At 47.3% G+C, this 18,673-nt stretch overlaps 9 non-coding genes and 3 pseudogenes across 9 annotated transcripts; all 12 read left to right on the top strand.

The window, feature by feature from the left end:
• The first annotated feature begins 356 nt into the window (after positions 1–356).
• Positions 357–540, top strand: LOC135010482 (U2 spliceosomal RNA). The gene has a single exon (XR_010209815.1). It is a non-coding gene; the product is annotated as a U2 spliceosomal RNA (small nuclear RNA).
• Positions 541–1,805: 1,265 nt separating this feature from the next.
• On the top strand, positions 1,806–1,996 carry LOC135010465 (U2 spliceosomal RNA). The gene has a single exon (XR_010209798.1). It is a non-coding gene; the product is annotated as a U2 spliceosomal RNA (small nuclear RNA).
• A 1,265-nt stretch (positions 1,997–3,261) lies between these two features.
• On the top strand, positions 3,262–3,452 carry LOC135010464 (U2 spliceosomal RNA). Its single transcript, XR_010209797.1, has one exon. It is a non-coding gene; the product is annotated as a U2 spliceosomal RNA (small nuclear RNA).
• A 1,265-nt stretch (positions 3,453–4,717) lies between these two features.
• On the top strand, positions 4,718–4,908 carry LOC135010463 (U2 spliceosomal RNA). Its single transcript, XR_010209796.1, has one exon. It is a non-coding gene; the product is annotated as a U2 spliceosomal RNA (small nuclear RNA).
• A 1,265-nt stretch (positions 4,909–6,173) lies between these two features.
• Positions 6,174–6,364, top strand: LOC135010462 (U2 spliceosomal RNA). The gene has a single exon (XR_010209795.1). It is a non-coding gene; the product is annotated as a U2 spliceosomal RNA (small nuclear RNA).
• Positions 6,365–7,629: 1,265 nt separating this feature from the next.
• On the top strand, positions 7,630–7,820 carry LOC135010461 (U2 spliceosomal RNA). The gene has a single exon (XR_010209794.1). It is a non-coding gene; the product is annotated as a U2 spliceosomal RNA (small nuclear RNA).
• A 1,265-nt stretch (positions 7,821–9,085) lies between these two features.
• Positions 9,086–9,179, top strand: LOC135010487 (U2 spliceosomal RNA; annotated as a pseudogene).
• A 1,511-nt stretch (positions 9,180–10,690) lies between these two features.
• Positions 10,691–10,912, top strand: LOC135010484 (U2 spliceosomal RNA; annotated as a pseudogene).
• A 1,265-nt stretch (positions 10,913–12,177) lies between these two features.
• On the top strand, positions 12,178–12,367 carry LOC135010480 (U2 spliceosomal RNA). Its single transcript, XR_010209813.1, has one exon. It is a non-coding gene; the product is annotated as a U2 spliceosomal RNA (small nuclear RNA).
• Positions 12,368–13,632: 1,265 nt separating this feature from the next.
• Positions 13,633–13,823, top strand: LOC135010460 (U2 spliceosomal RNA). Its single transcript, XR_010209793.1, has one exon. It is a non-coding gene; the product is annotated as a U2 spliceosomal RNA (small nuclear RNA).
• Positions 13,824–15,088: 1,265 nt separating this feature from the next.
• Positions 15,089–15,279, top strand: LOC135010459 (U2 spliceosomal RNA). Its single transcript, XR_010209792.1, has one exon. It is a non-coding gene; the product is annotated as a U2 spliceosomal RNA (small nuclear RNA).
• A 1,265-nt stretch (positions 15,280–16,544) lies between these two features.
• LOC135010486 (U2 spliceosomal RNA) lies at positions 16,545–16,649 on the top strand (annotated as a pseudogene).
• The last annotated feature ends 2,024 nt before the right edge of the window (positions 16,650–18,673 follow it).

The raw sequence follows: 18,673 nt of genomic DNA, 5'->3' as shown, positions 1-18,673 counted from the left end.
GAAATGAGACTTTGGGACCGTGGCCCCTGCCCCCTCACTCACAATGTCTGTTGTTTTATTGATGTCTTTCTATTTATTGCCCCTCCCCTTATATGTGTCTGTCTTTTCAATAAAGCTTCGGGCTTGTGATTCACCCTCCCTCACCCCCCTACCCCCCACACCCATAGCCTTATTTACTGTTGTGTTATTGTATCGTTTAATTGCATAGTGCGGCCTGAGAACTATAGTGTAGGCTACAGGCCCGCGCCGTAGTTCTTCGACCGCACTATACAGTCTGCATCTGTGCTGTGTTTTGGCCTGTGCTGCGACACGGCACTTATGTTTGTCAAATGTAATCGTCTGTTTTTTGCAACTTTATACCAATAAAGACGCTTTTTCAATCAAAAATCTGTTCTTATCAGTTTAATATCTGATACGCCCCCTATCTGGGGGCCATATATTAAATGGATTTTTAGAACAGGGAGATGGAAGAAGAGCTTGCTCTGTCCACTCCACGCATTGACCCGGTATTGCAGTACCTCCGGGACCGGTGCACCTTTCCTATTCTGTATTCCAAAAATAGATGAATGCTGACTTCTCAGCTTATTCCCCAGGATTTGCAATGTTTTTTTGCCTGCTGCATTGATCAACTCTTGGATTTTGTAAGCATGCTTTTTATACTGTGTCAAAATTGTATTCAATCTTTGCTGTCTATTAAAATGTTACAATGGATGAATAAAAGCACCTGTGAACTACTGTGTGGAGTCTTATTTAGCGTCTACTTCTTGTCTCCATTGAATTCCCTCCTTCTGCACAAGACAAATTGAAACAGTTGATCAGCATTTGGATGTGAGGCCTACGTAGGCCTAATTCTTGAATGCAAACTAAGTACGAACGAAGAAGCCTTACCTCTTCGAAATGAATTCCTACATTTTTAACTTACTATCATGATCATCCTTTCGGCTGGTCTTTTCGACCTGTTCATGTTTGGAACTAATTTTTATTTTTGTGGCGGTGGTGTCCACGCTGGTTGCAGGAGGTGTGGATAGTTGCTGTTACAGGCACTAAAGGCACAAGCTCTGCAGTATGTGTATATGCTGCATCCATCTCCTGGTGTGTGTCTCCCTCAAGTGGATGTCAGTTAGCAAGCCAAGCAAATGCAGTCCATACAGCCAAGCACATTGTGACATCACGTGTGTCGCATAATGATGACATCACATGTGTCGCATCATGATGACATCATAGAGTGTGCATCATGATGACTTCACAGAGCCCTCACACTGTAGTGAAAAATTGAAATCTGCCTGCCAGGATGAACGGGTTGGTTGAAACAATCCAGATTTTAGAGACAGGAGGTTCAAGGCAGCCAGGGAACCTTCCATTGCAGAATGAATGTCCCACTGCTTAAGTGATGAAGTGCAAGTGCATAGCATTGTGTCAATGTGATAATAAGCACGGAGCCAGCAGGGACAGACGGGACGGGCGGCAGACGTCTGGTGGGTGTGGTTGTCGGAGGCGGACCAAATGCAAATGATTGTGCATCAGCCAGCCAGTCAGTCAGTCAAGCAGCCAGCAAGACAGGAGAGGAGAGAAAACTCACGATGCAGGAGTGAGTGATGGAATGTGGTTGCGCGCGCCTGGGTGACTGCCTGCTTGTCAGTCCGGACTTCTCCTTCCTTCCTCCTCTTCTTTGCTGTCGCCGCCGCCGCCAACAAAAGTCAAGTCAATCTGCAGATAGTGTGAGCGTGCGTTGGGGAGGGTGATTCTCCATGATGGATTGTAGATCCTGTTTCGGTTGCGCCGGTCCCTCAGCCCACATTCGGGTTATCGCTTCTCGGCCTTTTGGCTAAGATCAAGTGTAGTATCTGTTCTTATCAGTTTAATATCTGATACGCCCCCTATCTGGGGGCCATATATTAAATGGATTTTTAGAACAGGGAGATGGAAGAAGAGCTTGCTCTGTCCACTCCACGCATTGACCCGGTATTGCAGTACCTCCGGGACCGGTGCACCTTTCCTATTCTGTATTCCAAAAATAGATGAATGCTGACTTCTCAGCTTATTCCCCAGGATTTGCAATGTTTTTTTGCCTGCTGCATTGATCAACTCTTGGATTTTGTAAGCATGCTTTTTATACTGTGTCAAAATTGTATTCAATCTTTGCTGTCTATTAAAATGTTACAATGGATGAATAAAAGCACCTGTGAACTACTGTGTGGAGTCTTATTTAGCGTCTACTTCTTGTCTCCATTGAATTCCCTCCTTCTGCACAAGACAAATTGAAACAGTTGATCAGCATTTGGATGTGAGGCCTACGTAGGCCTAATTCTTGAATGCAAACTAAGTACGAACGAAGAAGCCTTACCTCTTCGAAATGAATTCCTACATTTTTAACTTACTATCATGATCATCCTTTCGGCTGGTCTTTTCGACCTGTTCATGTTTGGAACTAATTTTTATTTTTGTGGCGGTGGTGTCCACGCTGGTTGCAGGAGGTGTGGATAGTTGCTGTTACAGGCACTAAAGGCACAAGCTCTGCAGTATGTGTATATGCTGCATCCATCTCCTGGTGTGTGTCTCCCTCAAGTGGATGTCAGTTAGCAAGCCAAGCAAATGCAGTCCATACAGCCAAGCACATTGTGACATCACGTGTGTCGCATAATGATGACATCACATGTGTCGCATCATGATGACATCATAGAGTGTGCATCATGATGACTTCACAGAGCCCTCACACTGTAGTGAAAAATTGAAATCTGCCTGCCAGGATGAACGGGTTGGTTGAAACAATCCAGATTTTAGAGACAGGAGGTTCAAGGCAGCCAGGGAACCTTCCATTGCAGAATGAATGTCCCACTGCTTAAGTGATGAAGTGCAAGTGCATAGCATTGTGTCAATGTGATAATAAGCACGGAGCCAGCAGGGACAGACGGGACGGGCGGCAGACGTCTGGTGGGTGTGGTTGTCGGAGGCGGACCAAATGCAAATGATTGTGCATCAGCCAGCCAGTCAGTCAGTCAAGCAGCCAGCAAGACAGGAGAGGAGAGAAAACTCACGATGCAGGAGTGAGTGATGGAATGTGGTTGCGCGCGCCTGGGTGACTGCCTGCTTGTCAGTCCGGACTTCTCCTTCCTTCCTCCTCTTCTTTGCTGTCGCCGCCGCCGCCAACAAAAGTCAAGTCAATCTGCAGATAGTGTGAGCGTGCGTTGGGGAGGGTGATTCTCCATGATGGATTGTAGATCCTGTTTCGGTTGCGCCGGTCCCTCAGCCCACATTCGGGTTATCGCTTCTCGGCCTTTTGGCTAAGATCAAGTGTAGTATCTGTTCTTATCAGTTTAATATCTGATACGCCCCCTATCTGGGGGCCATATATTAAATGGATTTTTAGAACAGGGAGATGGAAGAAGAGCTTGCTCTGTCCACTCCACGCATTGACCCGGTATTGCAGTACCTCCGGGACCGGTGCACCTTTCCTATTCTGTATTCCAAAAATAGATGAATGCTGACTTCTCAGCTTATTCCCCAGGATTTGCAATGTTTTTTTGCCTGCTGCATTGATCAACTCTTGGATTTTGTAAGCATGCTTTTTATACTGTGTCAAAATTGTATTCAATCTTTGCTGTCTATTAAAATGTTACAATGGATGAATAAAAGCACCTGTGAACTACTGTGTGGAGTCTTATTTAGCGTCTACTTCTTGTCTCCATTGAATTCCCTCCTTCTGCACAAGACAAATTGAAACAGTTGATCAGCATTTGGATGTGAGGCCTACGTAGGCCTAATTCTTGAATGCAAACTAAGTACGAACGAAGAAGCCTTACCTCTTCGAAATGAATTCCTACATTTTTAACTTACTATCATGATCATCCTTTCGGCTGGTCTTTTCGACCTGTTCATGTTTGGAACTAATTTTTATTTTTGTGGCGGTGGTGTCCACGCTGGTTGCAGGAGGTGTGGATAGTTGCTGTTACAGGCACTAAAGGCACAAGCTCTGCAGTATGTGTATATGCTGCATCCATCTCCTGGTGTGTGTCTCCCTCAAGTGGATGTCAGTTAGCAAGCCAAGCAAATGCAGTCCATACAGCCAAGCACATTGTGACATCACGTGTGTCGCATAATGATGACATCACATGTGTCGCATCATGATGACATCATAGAGTGTGCATCATGATGACTTCACAGAGCCCTCACACTGTAGTGAAAAATTGAAATCTGCCTGCCAGGATGAACGGGTTGGTTGAAACAATCCAGATTTTAGAGACAGGAGGTTCAAGGCAGCCAGGGAACCTTCCATTGCAGAATGAATGTCCCACTGCTTAAGTGATGAAGTGCAAGTGCATAGCATTGTGTCAATGTGATAATAAGCACGGAGCCAGCAGGGACAGACGGGACGGGCGGCAGACGTCTGGTGGGTGTGGTTGTCGGAGGCGGACCAAATGCAAATGATTGTGCATCAGCCAGCCAGTCAGTCAGTCAAGCAGCCAGCAAGACAGGAGAGGAGAGAAAACTCACGATGCAGGAGTGAGTGATGGAATGTGGTTGCGCGCGCCTGGGTGACTGCCTGCTTGTCAGTCCGGACTTCTCCTTCCTTCCTCCTCTTCTTTGCTGTCGCCGCCGCCGCCAACAAAAGTCAAGTCAATCTGCAGATAGTGTGAGCGTGCGTTGGGGAGGGTGATTCTCCATGATGGATTGTAGATCCTGTTTCGGTTGCGCCGGTCCCTCAGCCCACATTCGGGTTATCGCTTCTCGGCCTTTTGGCTAAGATCAAGTGTAGTATCTGTTCTTATCAGTTTAATATCTGATACGCCCCCTATCTGGGGGCCATATATTAAATGGATTTTTAGAACAGGGAGATGGAAGAAGAGCTTGCTCTGTCCACTCCACGCATTGACCCGGTATTGCAGTACCTCCGGGACCGGTGCACCTTTCCTATTCTGTATTCCAAAAATAGATGAATGCTGACTTCTCAGCTTATTCCCCAGGATTTGCAATGTTTTTTTGCCTGCTGCATTGATCAACTCTTGGATTTTGTAAGCATGCTTTTTATACTGTGTCAAAATTGTATTCAATCTTTGCTGTCTATTAAAATGTTACAATGGATGAATAAAAGCACCTGTGAACTACTGTGTGGAGTCTTATTTAGCGTCTACTTCTTGTCTCCATTGAATTCCCTCCTTCTGCACAAGACAAATTGAAACAGTTGATCAGCATTTGGATGTGAGGCCTACGTAGGCCTAATTCTTGAATGCAAACTAAGTACGAACGAAGAAGCCTTACCTCTTCGAAATGAATTCCTACATTTTTAACTTACTATCATGATCATCCTTTCGGCTGGTCTTTTCGACCTGTTCATGTTTGGAACTAATTTTTATTTTTGTGGCGGTGGTGTCCACGCTGGTTGCAGGAGGTGTGGATAGTTGCTGTTACAGGCACTAAAGGCACAAGCTCTGCAGTATGTGTATATGCTGCATCCATCTCCTGGTGTGTGTCTCCCTCAAGTGGATGTCAGTTAGCAAGCCAAGCAAATGCAGTCCATACAGCCAAGCACATTGTGACATCACGTGTGTCGCATAATGATGACATCACATGTGTCGCATCATGATGACATCATAGAGTGTGCATCATGATGACTTCACAGAGCCCTCACACTGTAGTGAAAAATTGAAATCTGCCTGCCAGGATGAACGGGTTGGTTGAAACAATCCAGATTTTAGAGACAGGAGGTTCAAGGCAGCCAGGGAACCTTCCATTGCAGAATGAATGTCCCACTGCTTAAGTGATGAAGTGCAAGTGCATAGCATTGTGTCAATGTGATAATAAGCACGGAGCCAGCAGGGACAGACGGGACGGGCGGCAGACGTCTGGTGGGTGTGGTTGTCGGAGGCGGACCAAATGCAAATGATTGTGCATCAGCCAGCCAGTCAGTCAGTCAAGCAGCCAGCAAGACAGGAGAGGAGAGAAAACTCACGATGCAGGAGTGAGTGATGGAATGTGGTTGCGCGCGCCTGGGTGACTGCCTGCTTGTCAGTCCGGACTTCTCCTTCCTTCCTCCTCTTCTTTGCTGTCGCCGCCGCCGCCAACAAAAGTCAAGTCAATCTGCAGATAGTGTGAGCGTGCGTTGGGGAGGGTGATTCTCCATGATGGATTGTAGATCCTGTTTCGGTTGCGCCGGTCCCTCAGCCCACATTCGGGTTATCGCTTCTCGGCCTTTTGGCTAAGATCAAGTGTAGTATCTGTTCTTATCAGTTTAATATCTGATACGCCCCCTATCTGGGGGCCATATATTAAATGGATTTTTAGAACAGGGAGATGGAAGAAGAGCTTGCTCTGTCCACTCCACGCATTGACCCGGTATTGCAGTACCTCCGGGACCGGTGCACCTTTCCTATTCTGTATTCCAAAAATAGATGAATGCTGACTTCTCAGCTTATTCCCCAGGATTTGCAATGTTTTTTTGCCTGCTGCATTGATCAACTCTTGGATTTTGTAAGCATGCTTTTTATACTGTGTCAAAATTGTATTCAATCTTTGCTGTCTATTAAAATGTTACAATGGATGAATAAAAGCACCTGTGAACTACTGTGTGGAGTCTTATTTAGCGTCTACTTCTTGTCTCCATTGAATTCCCTCCTTCTGCACAAGACAAATTGAAACAGTTGATCAGCATTTGGATGTGAGGCCTACGTAGGCCTAATTCTTGAATGCAAACTAAGTACGAACGAAGAAGCCTTACCTCTTCGAAATGAATTCCTACATTTTTAACTTACTATCATGATCATCCTTTCGGCTGGTCTTTTCGACCTGTTCATGTTTGGAACTAATTTTTATTTTTGTGGCGGTGGTGTCCACGCTGGTTGCAGGAGGTGTGGATAGTTGCTGTTACAGGCACTAAAGGCACAAGCTCTGCAGTATGTGTATATGCTGCATCCATCTCCTGGTGTGTGTCTCCCTCAAGTGGATGTCAGTTAGCAAGCCAAGCAAATGCAGTCCATACAGCCAAGCACATTGTGACATCACGTGTGTCGCATAATGATGACATCACATGTGTCGCATCATGATGACATCATAGAGTGTGCATCATGATGACTTCACAGAGCCCTCACACTGTAGTGAAAAATTGAAATCTGCCTGCCAGGATGAACGGGTTGGTTGAAACAATCCAGATTTTAGAGACAGGAGGTTCAAGGCAGCCAGGGAACCTTCCATTGCAGAATGAATGTCCCACTGCTTAAGTGATGAAGTGCAAGTGCATAGCATTGTGTCAATGTGATAATAAGCACGGAGCCAGCAGGGACAGACGGGACGGGCGGCAGACGTCTGGTGGGTGTGGTTGTCGGAGGCGGACCAAATGCAAATGATTGTGCATCAGCCAGCCAGTCAGTCAGTCAAGCAGCCAGCAAGACAGGAGAGGAGAGAAAACTCACGATGCAGGAGTGAGTGATGGAATGTGGTTGCGCGCGCCTGGGTGACTGCCTGCTTGTCAGTCCGGACTTCTCCTTCCTTCCTCCTCTTCTTTGCTGTCGCCGCCGCCGCCAACAAAAGTCAAGTCAATCTGCAGATAGTGTGAGCGTGCGTTGGGGAGGGTGATTCTCCATGATGGATTGTAGATCCTGTTTCGGTTGCGCCGGTCCCTCAGCCCACATTCGGGTTATCGCTTCTCGGCCTTTTGGCTAAGATCAAGTGTAGTATCTGTTCTTATCAGTTTAATATCTGATACGCCCCCTATCTGGGGGCCATATATTAAATGGATTTTTAGAACAGGGAGATGGAAGAAGAGCTTGCTCTGTCCACTCCACGCATTGACCCGGTATTGCAGTACCTCCGGGACCGGTGCACCTTTCCTATTCTGTATTCCAAAAATAGATGAATGCTGACTTCTCAGCTTATTCCCCAGGATTTGCAATGTTTTTTTGCCTGCTGCATTGATCAACTCTTGGATTTTGTAAGCATGCTTTTTATACTGTGTCAAAATTGTATTCAATCTTTGCTGTCTATTAAAATGTTACAATGGATGAATAAAAGCACCTGTGAACTACTGTGTGGAGTCTTATTTAGCGTCTACTTCTTGTCTCCATTGAATTCCCTCCTTCTGCACAAGACAAATTGAAACAGTTGATCAGCATTTGGATGTGAGGCCTACGTAGGCCTAATTCTTGAATGCAAACTAAGTACGAACGAAGAAGCCTTACCTCTTCGAAATGAATTCCTACATTTTTAACTTACTATCATGATCATCCTTTCGGCTGGTCTTTTCGACCTGTTCATGTTTGGAACTAATTTTTATTTTTGTGGCGGTGGTGTCCACGCTGGTTGCAGGAGGTGTGGATAGTTGCTGTTACAGGCACTAAAGGCACAAGCTCTGCAGTATGTGTATATGCTGCATCCATCTCCTGGTGTGTGTCTCCCTCAAGTGGATGTCAGTTAGCAAGCCAAGCAAATGCAGTCCATACAGCCAAGCACATTGTGACATCACGTGTGTCGCATAATGATGACATCACATGTGTCGCATCATGATGACATCATAGAGTGTGCATCATGATGACTTCACAGAGCCCTCACACTGTAGTGAAAAATTGAAATCTGCCTGCCAGGATGAACGGGTTGGTTGAAACAATCCAGATTTTAGAGACAGGAGGTTCAAGGCAGCCAGGGAACCTTCCATTGCAGAATGAATGTCCCACTGCTTAAGTGATGAAGTGCAAGTGCATAGCATTGTGTCAATGTGATAATAAGCACGGAGCCAGCAGGGACAGACGGGACGGGCGGCAGACGTCTGGTGGGTGTGGTTGTCGGAGGCGGACCAAATGCAAATGATTGTGCATCAGCCAGCCAGTCAGTCAGTCAAGCAGCCAGCAAGACAGGAGAGGAGAGAAAACTCACGATGCAGGAGTGAGTGATGGAATGTGGTTGCGCGCGCCTGGGTGACTGCCTGCTTGTCAGTCCGGACTTCTCCTTCCTTCCTCCTCTTCTTTGCTGTCGCCGCCGCCGCCAACAAAAGTCAAGTCAATCTGCAGATAGTGTGAGCGTGCGTTGGGGAGGGTGATTCTCCATGATGGATTGTAGATCCTGTTTCGGTTGCGCCGGTCCCTCAGCCCACATTCGGGTTATCGCTTCTCGGCCTTTTGGCTAAGATCAAGTGTAGTATCTGTTCTTATCAGTGCTGCCTTGGTCTTGGCCGGAGGGTACTCGGGGGTCCTTCCCTGTGGGGGGCCCCTAGGGTAACGAGTAGGCGATTGTGTGCCTGTCTGTTTCGGTGCTACGATGGTGGGCATTAGGAATACCTTTCGGCTGCAGGTCGATATTGTGAGGAAGAGCAGTAGCAATACTTTGAGTTTCGTCATGAAGGAGATTTTGATGGGAATTGCAAAGCTGAGTTTGGATGACATTTTTTGTGTTCAAGACTTTCCTAGCACAGGTATTTATGATGTGACCTTGTACGACGACAATATTTGCTTGCCTACATTTGAGAGGATGCAGCAGTGCCAGTCTGACCCAAAGATGGATGGAATTGAAGTTATTCCCTTATTCTTGACGAATGAACGCCCAGTGATTGTACATATGTATAATCCGTACACACCCCTGGATCTGGTAAGAGCTTTTCTTTCGCATTATTGTTCTACTGTTAGAGGAGGAGTTCCACAAAAGAACATTTTTGAAGTTTTCAATGGCAAAATAAAGTTCTGGGTTAAGCTGAAGACAGATCCAGGGGGGGTTGGTGGAGTAATGCACCCACCTGCAAACTTTTCTGTGGGAGGATATCGTGGTTTTTTATTTTATCCAGGACAGCCAAAATTTTGCAGGCTATGCCTAAATTATGGGCATATGAAAGAGGAATGTCCTACTGGTAAATGTTGTAGGAATTGTAAGCAGACAGGACATGAGGCTGGAGCATGCCCTCTGCCAAGAACTTGTGATGTGTGTGGGAAGAGTGGGCATTCTGCTAGAAACTGCTTGAATGAGACCAGTGGGGATGGTGTTTTGCCGGAAGCAAGTGCTAATGCTGAGAAGGCAGATACTGCAGTTGGTTCTGGAGGTGAAAGCCTCTTAAAAGAGCAGGAAAAGCAGTCAGAAGGGGTGCAAGAAGCTGGGCAGACTGTGCAGATGGAAGAGGAAAAGGTGGAAGTAATGGAGGAAAGTCAGGTGAATGTGGAAATGACTGAGTCACCGATTTCAGATCAGTCAGAAAGTAAAGAGGAGAGAGTGGTAAAAAGAAAAGAAGAGTTGAAATCTGTGTTTGATATAAAAAGGAAAAGTGAAGTAAAAAAAGCCAAAAAGGATTTAGGAAAGATGGATTTGGAAGAATTAGATGTTTTTGCAATACCGATTGAGTTTTTTTCAAGAAGAAGGATGTCTTTGGAACATATGTTACATCAAGATTTTAAGATTTGGGATATGGATCCAAGTTTTCTTATAATACCAGAGGATTATAATCCAAAGGAGGAGTGGGGTATAGCATTTTATAGGGAAAGACGTAAACTTAAACGTAAGAAGAAGTGATTATGGTTTTCTTTTTTTTTTTCTTCTCTGTTGTAAAATGGCCCCCAGGCTTATTGTTTGGGGCGTCGCTGGTTGTTTTTGGAGGGAAAATAGAAGGCGTGGTTATGCAAAATTTTTTGTTGTTGTTGTTTTGTGTTTTCTCCCTGATTTAAAAAAGGATACCACATATGATGACTGAGTATTAAAACCTAATGGAGTAAAGGTTCGTTTTCATGTTCCTTTTGGAACAGACCGGTTTTAATACCACCCTGAGTGGAAAAAAAAAAAAAAAAAAAAAAAAAAATCTGTTCTTATCAGTTTAATATCTGATACGCCCCCTATCTGGGGGCCATATATTAAATGGATTTTTAGAACAGGGAGATGGAAGAAGAGCTTGCTCTGTCCACTCCACGCATTGACCCGGTATTGCAGTACCTCCGGGACCGGTGCACCTTTCCTATTCTGTATTCCAAAAATAGATGAATGCTGACTTCTCAGCTTATTCCCCAGGATTTGCAATGTTTTTTTGCCTGCTGCATTGATCAACTCTTGGATTTTGTAAGCATGCTTTTTATACTGTGTCAAAATTGTATTCAATCTTTGCTGTCTATTAAAATGTTACAATGGATGAATAAAAGCACCTGTGAACTACTGTGTGGAGTCTTATTTAGCGTCTACTTCTTGTCTCCATTGAATTCCCTCCTTCTGCACAAGACAAATTGAAACAGTTGATCAGCATTTGGATGTGAGGCCTACGTAGGCCTAATTCTTGAATGCAAACTAAGTACGAACGAAGAAGCCTTACCTCTTCGAAATGAATTCCTACATTTTTAACTTACTATCATGATCATCCTTTCGGCTGGTCTTTTCGACCTGTTCATGTTTGGAACTAATTTTTATTTTTGTGGCGGTGGTGTCCACGCTGGTTGCAGGAGGTGTGGATAGTTGCTGTTACAGGCACTAAAGGCACAAGCTCTGCAGTATGTGTATATGCTGCATCCATCTCCTGGTGTGTGTCTCCCTCAAGTGGATGTCAGTTAGCAAGCCAAGCAAATGCAGTCCATACAGCCAAGCACATTGTGACATCACGTGTGTCGCATAATGATGACATCACATGTGTCGCATCATGATGACATCATAGAGTGTGCATCATGATGACTTCACAGAGCCCTCACACTGTAGTGAAAAATTGAAATCTGCCTGCCAGGATGAACGGGTTGGTTGAAACAATCCAGATTTTAGAGACAGGAGGTTCAAGGCAGCCAGGGAACCTTCCATTGCAGAATGAATGTCCCACTGCTTAAGTGATGAAGTGCAAGTGCATAGCATTGTGTCAATGTGATAATAAGCACGGAGCCAGCAGGGACAGACGGGACGGGCGGCAGACGTCTGGTGGGTGTGGTTGTCGGAGGCGGACCAAATGCAAATGATTGTGCATCAGCCAGCCAGTCAGTCAGTCAAGCAGCCAGCAAGACAGGAGAGGAGAGAAAACTCACGATGCAGGAGTGAGTGATGGAATGTGGTTGCGCGCGCCTGGGTGACTGCCTGCTTGTCAGTCCGGACTTCTCCTTCCTTCCTCCTCTTCTTTGCTGTCGCCGCCGCCGCCAACAAAAGTCAAGTCAATCTGCAGATAGTGTGAGCGTGCGTTGGGGAGGGTGATTCTCCATGATGGATTGTAGATCCTGTTTCGGTTGCGCCGGTCCCTCAGCCCACATTCGGGTTATCGCTTCTCGGCCTTTTGGCTAAGATCAAGTGTAGTTCTGTTCTTATCAGTTTAATATCTGATACGCCCCCTATCTGGGGGCCATATATTAAATGGATTTTTAGAACAGGGAGATGGAAGAAGAGCTTGCTCTGTCCACTCCACGCATTGACCCGGTATTGCAGTACCTCCGGGACCGGTGCACCTTTCCTATTCTGTATTCCAAAAATAGATGAATGCTGACTTCTCAGCTTATTCCCCAGGATTTGCAATGTTTTTTTGCCTGCTGCATTGATCAACTCTTGGATTTTGTAAGCATGCTTTTTATACTGTGTCAAAATTGTATTCAATCTTTGCTGTCTATTAAAATGTTACAATGGATGAATAAAAGCACCTGTGAACTACTGTGTGGAGTCTTATTTAGCGTCTACTTCTTGTCTCCATTGAATTCCCTCCTTCTGCACAAGACAAATTGAAACAGTTGATCAGCATTTGGATGTGAGGCCTACGTAGGCCTAATTCTTGAATGCAAACTAAGTACGAACGAAGAAGCCTTACCTCTTCGAAATGAATTCCTACATTTTTAACTTACTATCATGATCATCCTTTCGGCTGGTCTTTTCGACCTGTTCATGTTTGGAACTAATTTTTATTTTTGTGGCGGTGGTGTCCACGCTGGTTGCAGGAGGTGTGGATAGTTGCTGTTACAGGCACTAAAGGCACAAGCTCTGCAGTATGTGTATATGCTGCATCCATCTCCTGGTGTGTGTCTCCCTCAAGTGGATGTCAGTTAGCAAGCCAAGCAAATGCAGTCCATACAGCCAAGCACATTGTGACATCACGTGTGTCGCATAATGATGACATCACATGTGTCGCATCATGATGACATCATAGAGTGTGCATCATGATGACTTCACAGAGCCCTCACACTGTAGTGAAAAATTGAAATCTGCCTGCCAGGATGAACGGGTTGGTTGAAACAATCCAGATTTTAGAGACAGGAGGTTCAAGGCAGCCAGGGAACCTTCCATTGCAGAATGAATGTCCCACTGCTTAAGTGATGAAGTGCAAGTGCATAGCATTGTGTCAATGTGATAATAAGCACGGAGCCAGCAGGGACAGACGGGACGGGCGGCAGACGTCTGGTGGGTGTGGTTGTCGGAGGCGGACCAAATGCAAATGATTGTGCATCAGCCAGCCAGTCAGTCAGTCAAGCAGCCAGCAAGACAGGAGAGGAGAGAAAACTCACGATGCAGGAGTGAGTGATGGAATGTGGTTGCGCGCGCCTGGGTGACTGCCTGCTTGTCAGTCCGGACTTCTCCTTCCTTCCTCCTCTTCTTTGCTGTCGCCGCCGCCGCCAACAAAAGTCAAGTCAATCTGCAGATAGTGTGAGCGTGCGTTGGGGAGGGTGATTCTCCATGATGGATTGTAGATCCTGTTTCGGTTGCGCCGGTCCCTCAGCCCACATTCGGGTTATCGCTTCTCGGCCTTTTGGCTAAGATCAAGTGTAGTATCTGTTCTTATCAGTTTAATATCTGATACGCCCCCTATCTGGGGGCCATATATTAAATGGATTTTTAGAACAGGGAGATGGAAGAAGAGCTTGCTCTGTCCACTCCACGCATTGACCCGGTATTGCAGTACCTCCGGGACCGGTGCACCTTTCCTATTCTGTATTCCAAAAATAGATGAATGCTGACTTCTCAGCTTATTCCCCAGGATTTGCAATGTTTTTTTGCCTGCTGCATTGATCAACTCTTGGATTTTGTAAGCATGCTTTTTATACTGTGTCAAAATTGTATTCAATCTTTGCTGTCTATTAAAATGTTACAATGGATGAATAAAAGCACCTGTGAACTACTGTGTGGAGTCTTATTTAGCGTCTACTTCTTGTCTCCATTGAATTCCCTCCTTCTGCACAAGACAAATTGAAACAGTTGATCAGCATTTGGATGTGAGGCCTACGTAGGCCTAATTCTTGAATGCAAACTAAGTACGAACGAAGAAGCCTTACCTCTTCGAAATGAATTCCTACATTTTTAACTTACTATCATGATCATCCTTTCGGCTGGTCTTTTCGACCTGTTCATGTTTGGAACTAATTTTTATTTTTGTGGCGGTGGTGTCCACGCTGGTTGCAGGAGGTGTGGATAGTTGCTGTTACAGGCACTAAAGGCACAAGCTCTGCAGTATGTGTATATGCTGCATCCATCTCCTGGTGTGTGTCTCCCTCAAGTGGATGTCAGTTAGCAAGCCAAGCAAATGCAGTCCATACAGCCAAGCACATTGTGACATCACGTGTGTCGCATAATGATGACATCACATGTGTCGCATCATGATGACATCATAGAGTGTGCATCATGATGACTTCACAGAGCCCTCACACTGTAGTGAAAAATTGAAATCTGCCTGCCAGGATGAACGGGTTGGTTGAAACAATCCAGATTTTAGAGACAGGAGGTTCAAGGCAGCCAGGGAACCTTCCATTGCAGAATGAATGTCCCACTGCTTAAGTGATGAAGTGCAAGTGCATAGCATTGTGTCAATGTGATAATAAGCACGGAGCCAGCAGGGACAGACGGGACGGGCGGCAGACGTCTGGTGGGTGTGGTTGTCGGAGGCGGACCAAATGCAAATGATTGTGCATCAGCCAGCCAGTCAGTCAGTCAAGCAGCCAGCAAGACAGGAGAGGAGAGAAAACTCACGATGCAGGAGTGAGTGATGGAATGTGGTTGCGCGCGCCTGGGTGACTGCCTGCTTGTCAGTCCGGACTTCTCCTTCCTTCCTCCTCTTCTTTGCTGTCGCCGCCGCCGCCAACAAAAGTCAAGTCAATCTGCAGATAGTGTGAGCGTGCGTTGGGGAGGGTGATTCTCCATGATGGATTGTAGATCCTGTTTCGGTTGCGCCGGTCCCTCAGCCCACATTCGGGTTATCGCTTCTCGGCCTTTTGGCTAAGATCAAGTGTAGTATCTGTTCTTATCAGTTTAATATCTGATACGCCCCCTATCTGGGGGCCATATATTAAATGGATTTTTAGAACAGGGAGATGGAAGAAGAGCTTGCTCTGTCCACTCCACGCATTGACCCGGTATTGCAGTACCTCCGGGACCGGTGCACCTTTCCTATTCTGTATTCCAAAAATAGATGAATGCTGACTTCTCAGCTTATTCCCCAGGATTTGCAATGTTTTTTTGCCTGCTGCATTGATCAACTCTTGGATTTTGTAAGCATGCTTTTTATACTGTGTCAAAATTGTATTCAATCTTTGCTGTCTATTAAAATGTTACAATGGATGAATAAAAGCACCTGTGAACTACTGTGTGGAGTCTTATTTAGCGTCTACTTCTTGTCTCCATTGAATTCCCTCCTTCTGCACAAGACAAATTGAAACAGTTGATCAGCATTTGGATGTGAGGCCTACGTAGGCCTAATTCTTGAATGCAAACTAAGTACGAACGAAGAAGCCTTACCTCTTCGAAATGAATTCCTACATTTTTAACTTACTATCATGATCATCCTTTCGGCTGGTCTTTTCGACCTGTTCATGTTTGGAACTAATTTTTATTTTTGTGGCGGTGGTGTCCACGCTGGTTGCAGGAGGTGTGGATAGTTGCTGTTACAGGCACTAAAGGCACAAGCTCTGCAGTATGTGTATATGCTGCATCCATCTCCTGGTGTGTGTCTCCCTCAAGTGGATGTCAGTTAGCAAGCCAAGCAAATGCAGTCCATACAGCCAAGCACATTGTGACATCACGTGTGTCGCATAATGATGACATCACATGTGTCGCATCATGATGACATCATAGAGTGTGCATCATGATGACTTCACAGAGCCCTCACACTGTAGTGAAAAATTGAAATCTGCCTGCCAGGATGAACGGGTTGGTTGAAACAATCCAGATTTTAGAGACAGGAGGTTCAAGGCAGCCAGGGAACCTTCCATTGCAGAATGAATGTCCCACTGCTTAAGTGATGAAGTGCAAGTGCATAGCATTGTGTCAATGTGATAATAAGCACGGAGCCAGCAGGGACAGACGGGACGGGCGGCAGACGTCTGGTGGGTGTGGTTGTCGGAGGCGGACCAAATGCAAATGATTGTGCATCAGCCAGCCAGTCAGTCAGTCAAGCAGCCAGCAAGACAGGAGAGGAGAGAAAACTCACGATGCAGGAGTGAGTGATGGAATGTGGTTGCGCGCGCCTGGGTGACTGCCTGCTTGTCAGTCCGGACTTCTCCTTCCTTCCTCCTCTTCTTTGCTGTCGCCGCCGCCGCCAACAAAAGTCAAGTCAATCTGCAGATAGTGTGAGCGTGCGTTGGGGAGGGTGATTCTCCATGATGGATTGTAGATCCTGTTTCGGTTGCGCCGGTCCCTCAGCCCACATTCGGGTTATCGCTTCTCGGCCTTTTGGCTAAGATCAAGTGTAGTATCTGTTCTTATCAGTTCACGCTGACTGACGGTGCTACCTTGTTTCTTGGACCGACAATTGTCCTTCTCAGGGCTAAGCTGCACCCGGGCCGAGAAGCCAGAAAAAATCGGAAGTCGAGACTGCGAGGAGAAGGAGAAGATCGCTTGAAGAGGGTGAAGATTTGCAACGCTCCCCCAGCTACAGCAGAGGGTTAGACTTTTTTGCTCTGCCCTCTGGAGAAGATACCCCCCCTCCGCCAGCAAGACTGCGTGGAGAAAAGGGACTTCGCCGGAGAAGCTCTGCAGCGCCCCCTACCTGCACTGGAGGGTTAGACTTGCTGGCTCTGCCCTCTGAAGCGACCGACCGCCTCTCCTCCTCTCGACGACAGCGCTGATCCTCCGCCCCGCCTCCTACGCCAGGAACCGTGAGTATGGCCACCGATGCCCCAGCCGCCGCTGCTCCAGCCACCGCTGCTCCAGCCCCAGCTGCTCCAGCCTCTGCCTCCACTCCGGCCACCCTCGCCAAGAAGAGCCAGGCCAAGACGGCAAAAAAAACCGCCAAAGCCCCCACCGGATCGGCCACACCCAGCGCCACAACCCCCGCAGCAACACCGCCAGCGGCACCCACCCAGGTGAGCACCAAAGACAAACCGTCCCTGGAGCCCTGGATGAGATTCACCGTGGTGATGAAGTTGAAGGAGGTGGATGGACGGATGCCGGACATGACAGTGGAGACCTTTGGGAAGAAGATGATCCTGGACCAGGGCTTCTCGACCGCTGAAACCCTCAGCATCCAGAATTACCTGAAGGGGATCTTTTACGTCACCTTCGCCTCCCTTGCCATCTGCAAGAGGTACTGGGAGGCAGTGAAATCGGCGAGACCCGAATCCCCTTTCTCCCGCTTTGTGGGCAATTGCCCTATTCAAAGAGAGGAAAGGCGGGTGACGGTTTCAATGAGGAACCCACACACGCCCATCAAGGACATTGTCACCTTCCTCAGCCGGTTCTGTACCGTCAAGAAGGACCCCACAAGGGTTCTGGATGGGAACAGCTTCTGGACTGGAAAGTGGGCTGTGATCGTCGTCCTGCAAAAGGACACCTCGTGCCCAGAAGGAGTCAAGCACCTCCCACAGTGCTTCTCCCTGGGGGGATCTCAAGGACTTCTCCACTACGCCGACCAGCCACGCAACTGCAGGAAGTGCGGCGGGACGGGCCACGTGATGAAGGACTGCAAGGTCCCGGCATGCAAGAATTGCCACATGGCCAGCCATGAGACCAAAGACTGCCCCACGAGGAAAACCTGCAACCTGTGCGGCAAAGTGGACCACGTCTACAGGGACTGCCCGAGTAGGTCGAGAACCTACTCAGCTGTGGTGACCGGACGTGCCAACCCTGCCCTCAAGCTGCTGCCCTCTGCTACGCAGAAGGAAAAGAAACCGCAGGAGGGTAAGAAACCTGTCAAACCCACCCCCCTCCCATCCTCCCTCACCACCTCCCTCCCCATCTCCACCAGCCCACCCCCTGCGACAGTGACTCCCATCCCTACCACTGTCGCAACCCTCCCTGACCCCTCCTCCGACTCTCCTACCCAGCCCATTGTCTCTCCCAACCCAGCCACCCCTGCCCCACCTGACCTTTCTTCCCAGGAAGATTTCCCCGCCCTCCCCTCCCCTCTTACTCCAACTGCAGGTGCCGAGAAGACACGGAACTGCAAGAGGAAGGAGCTCGACAGCCCGTCTGCGGACTCCGAATCCTCTAAGAAACTGGCGGTCGAGCTGATCCCGCTGGAAGAAGAAATGGAGGAGCTAGCGGAGGCATTCAGCAGGGAGGAGGAGGAGGAGCTGGATGCCAACGCCGACGCCTTACTCGACCGGATACTGGGAGACAACTCGCCGCTACCCGAGCAAGGGAACCTGGCATCCGATGCCGAGGAAGCCCCGCCCGACGGAGTGGTAACGTAAATGTAGAACTGTTGCCTAACCTCTCTTTTTTCCCCAACTAATGGCGTCATTTTCAATTTTCACCATTAATGTGAGGAGTATTAAGGATAAGCTTAGAAGACAGTCTGTGTTTACTTTCCTAGATAGTCAGAAATGTGATGTGTACATGTTGC

Source organism: Pseudophryne corroboree, unplaced genomic scaffold (genome assembly GCF_028390025.1).
Source record: "Pseudophryne corroboree isolate aPseCor3 unplaced genomic scaffold, aPseCor3.hap2 scaffold_2353, whole genome shotgun sequence".
NCBI classification, from domain to species: domain Eukaryota; kingdom Metazoa; phylum Chordata; class Amphibia; order Anura; family Myobatrachidae; genus Pseudophryne; species Pseudophryne corroboree.
Note: the sequence above shows the minus strand (reverse complement) of the source record. Positions and strands in the feature narration are given on the sequence as shown.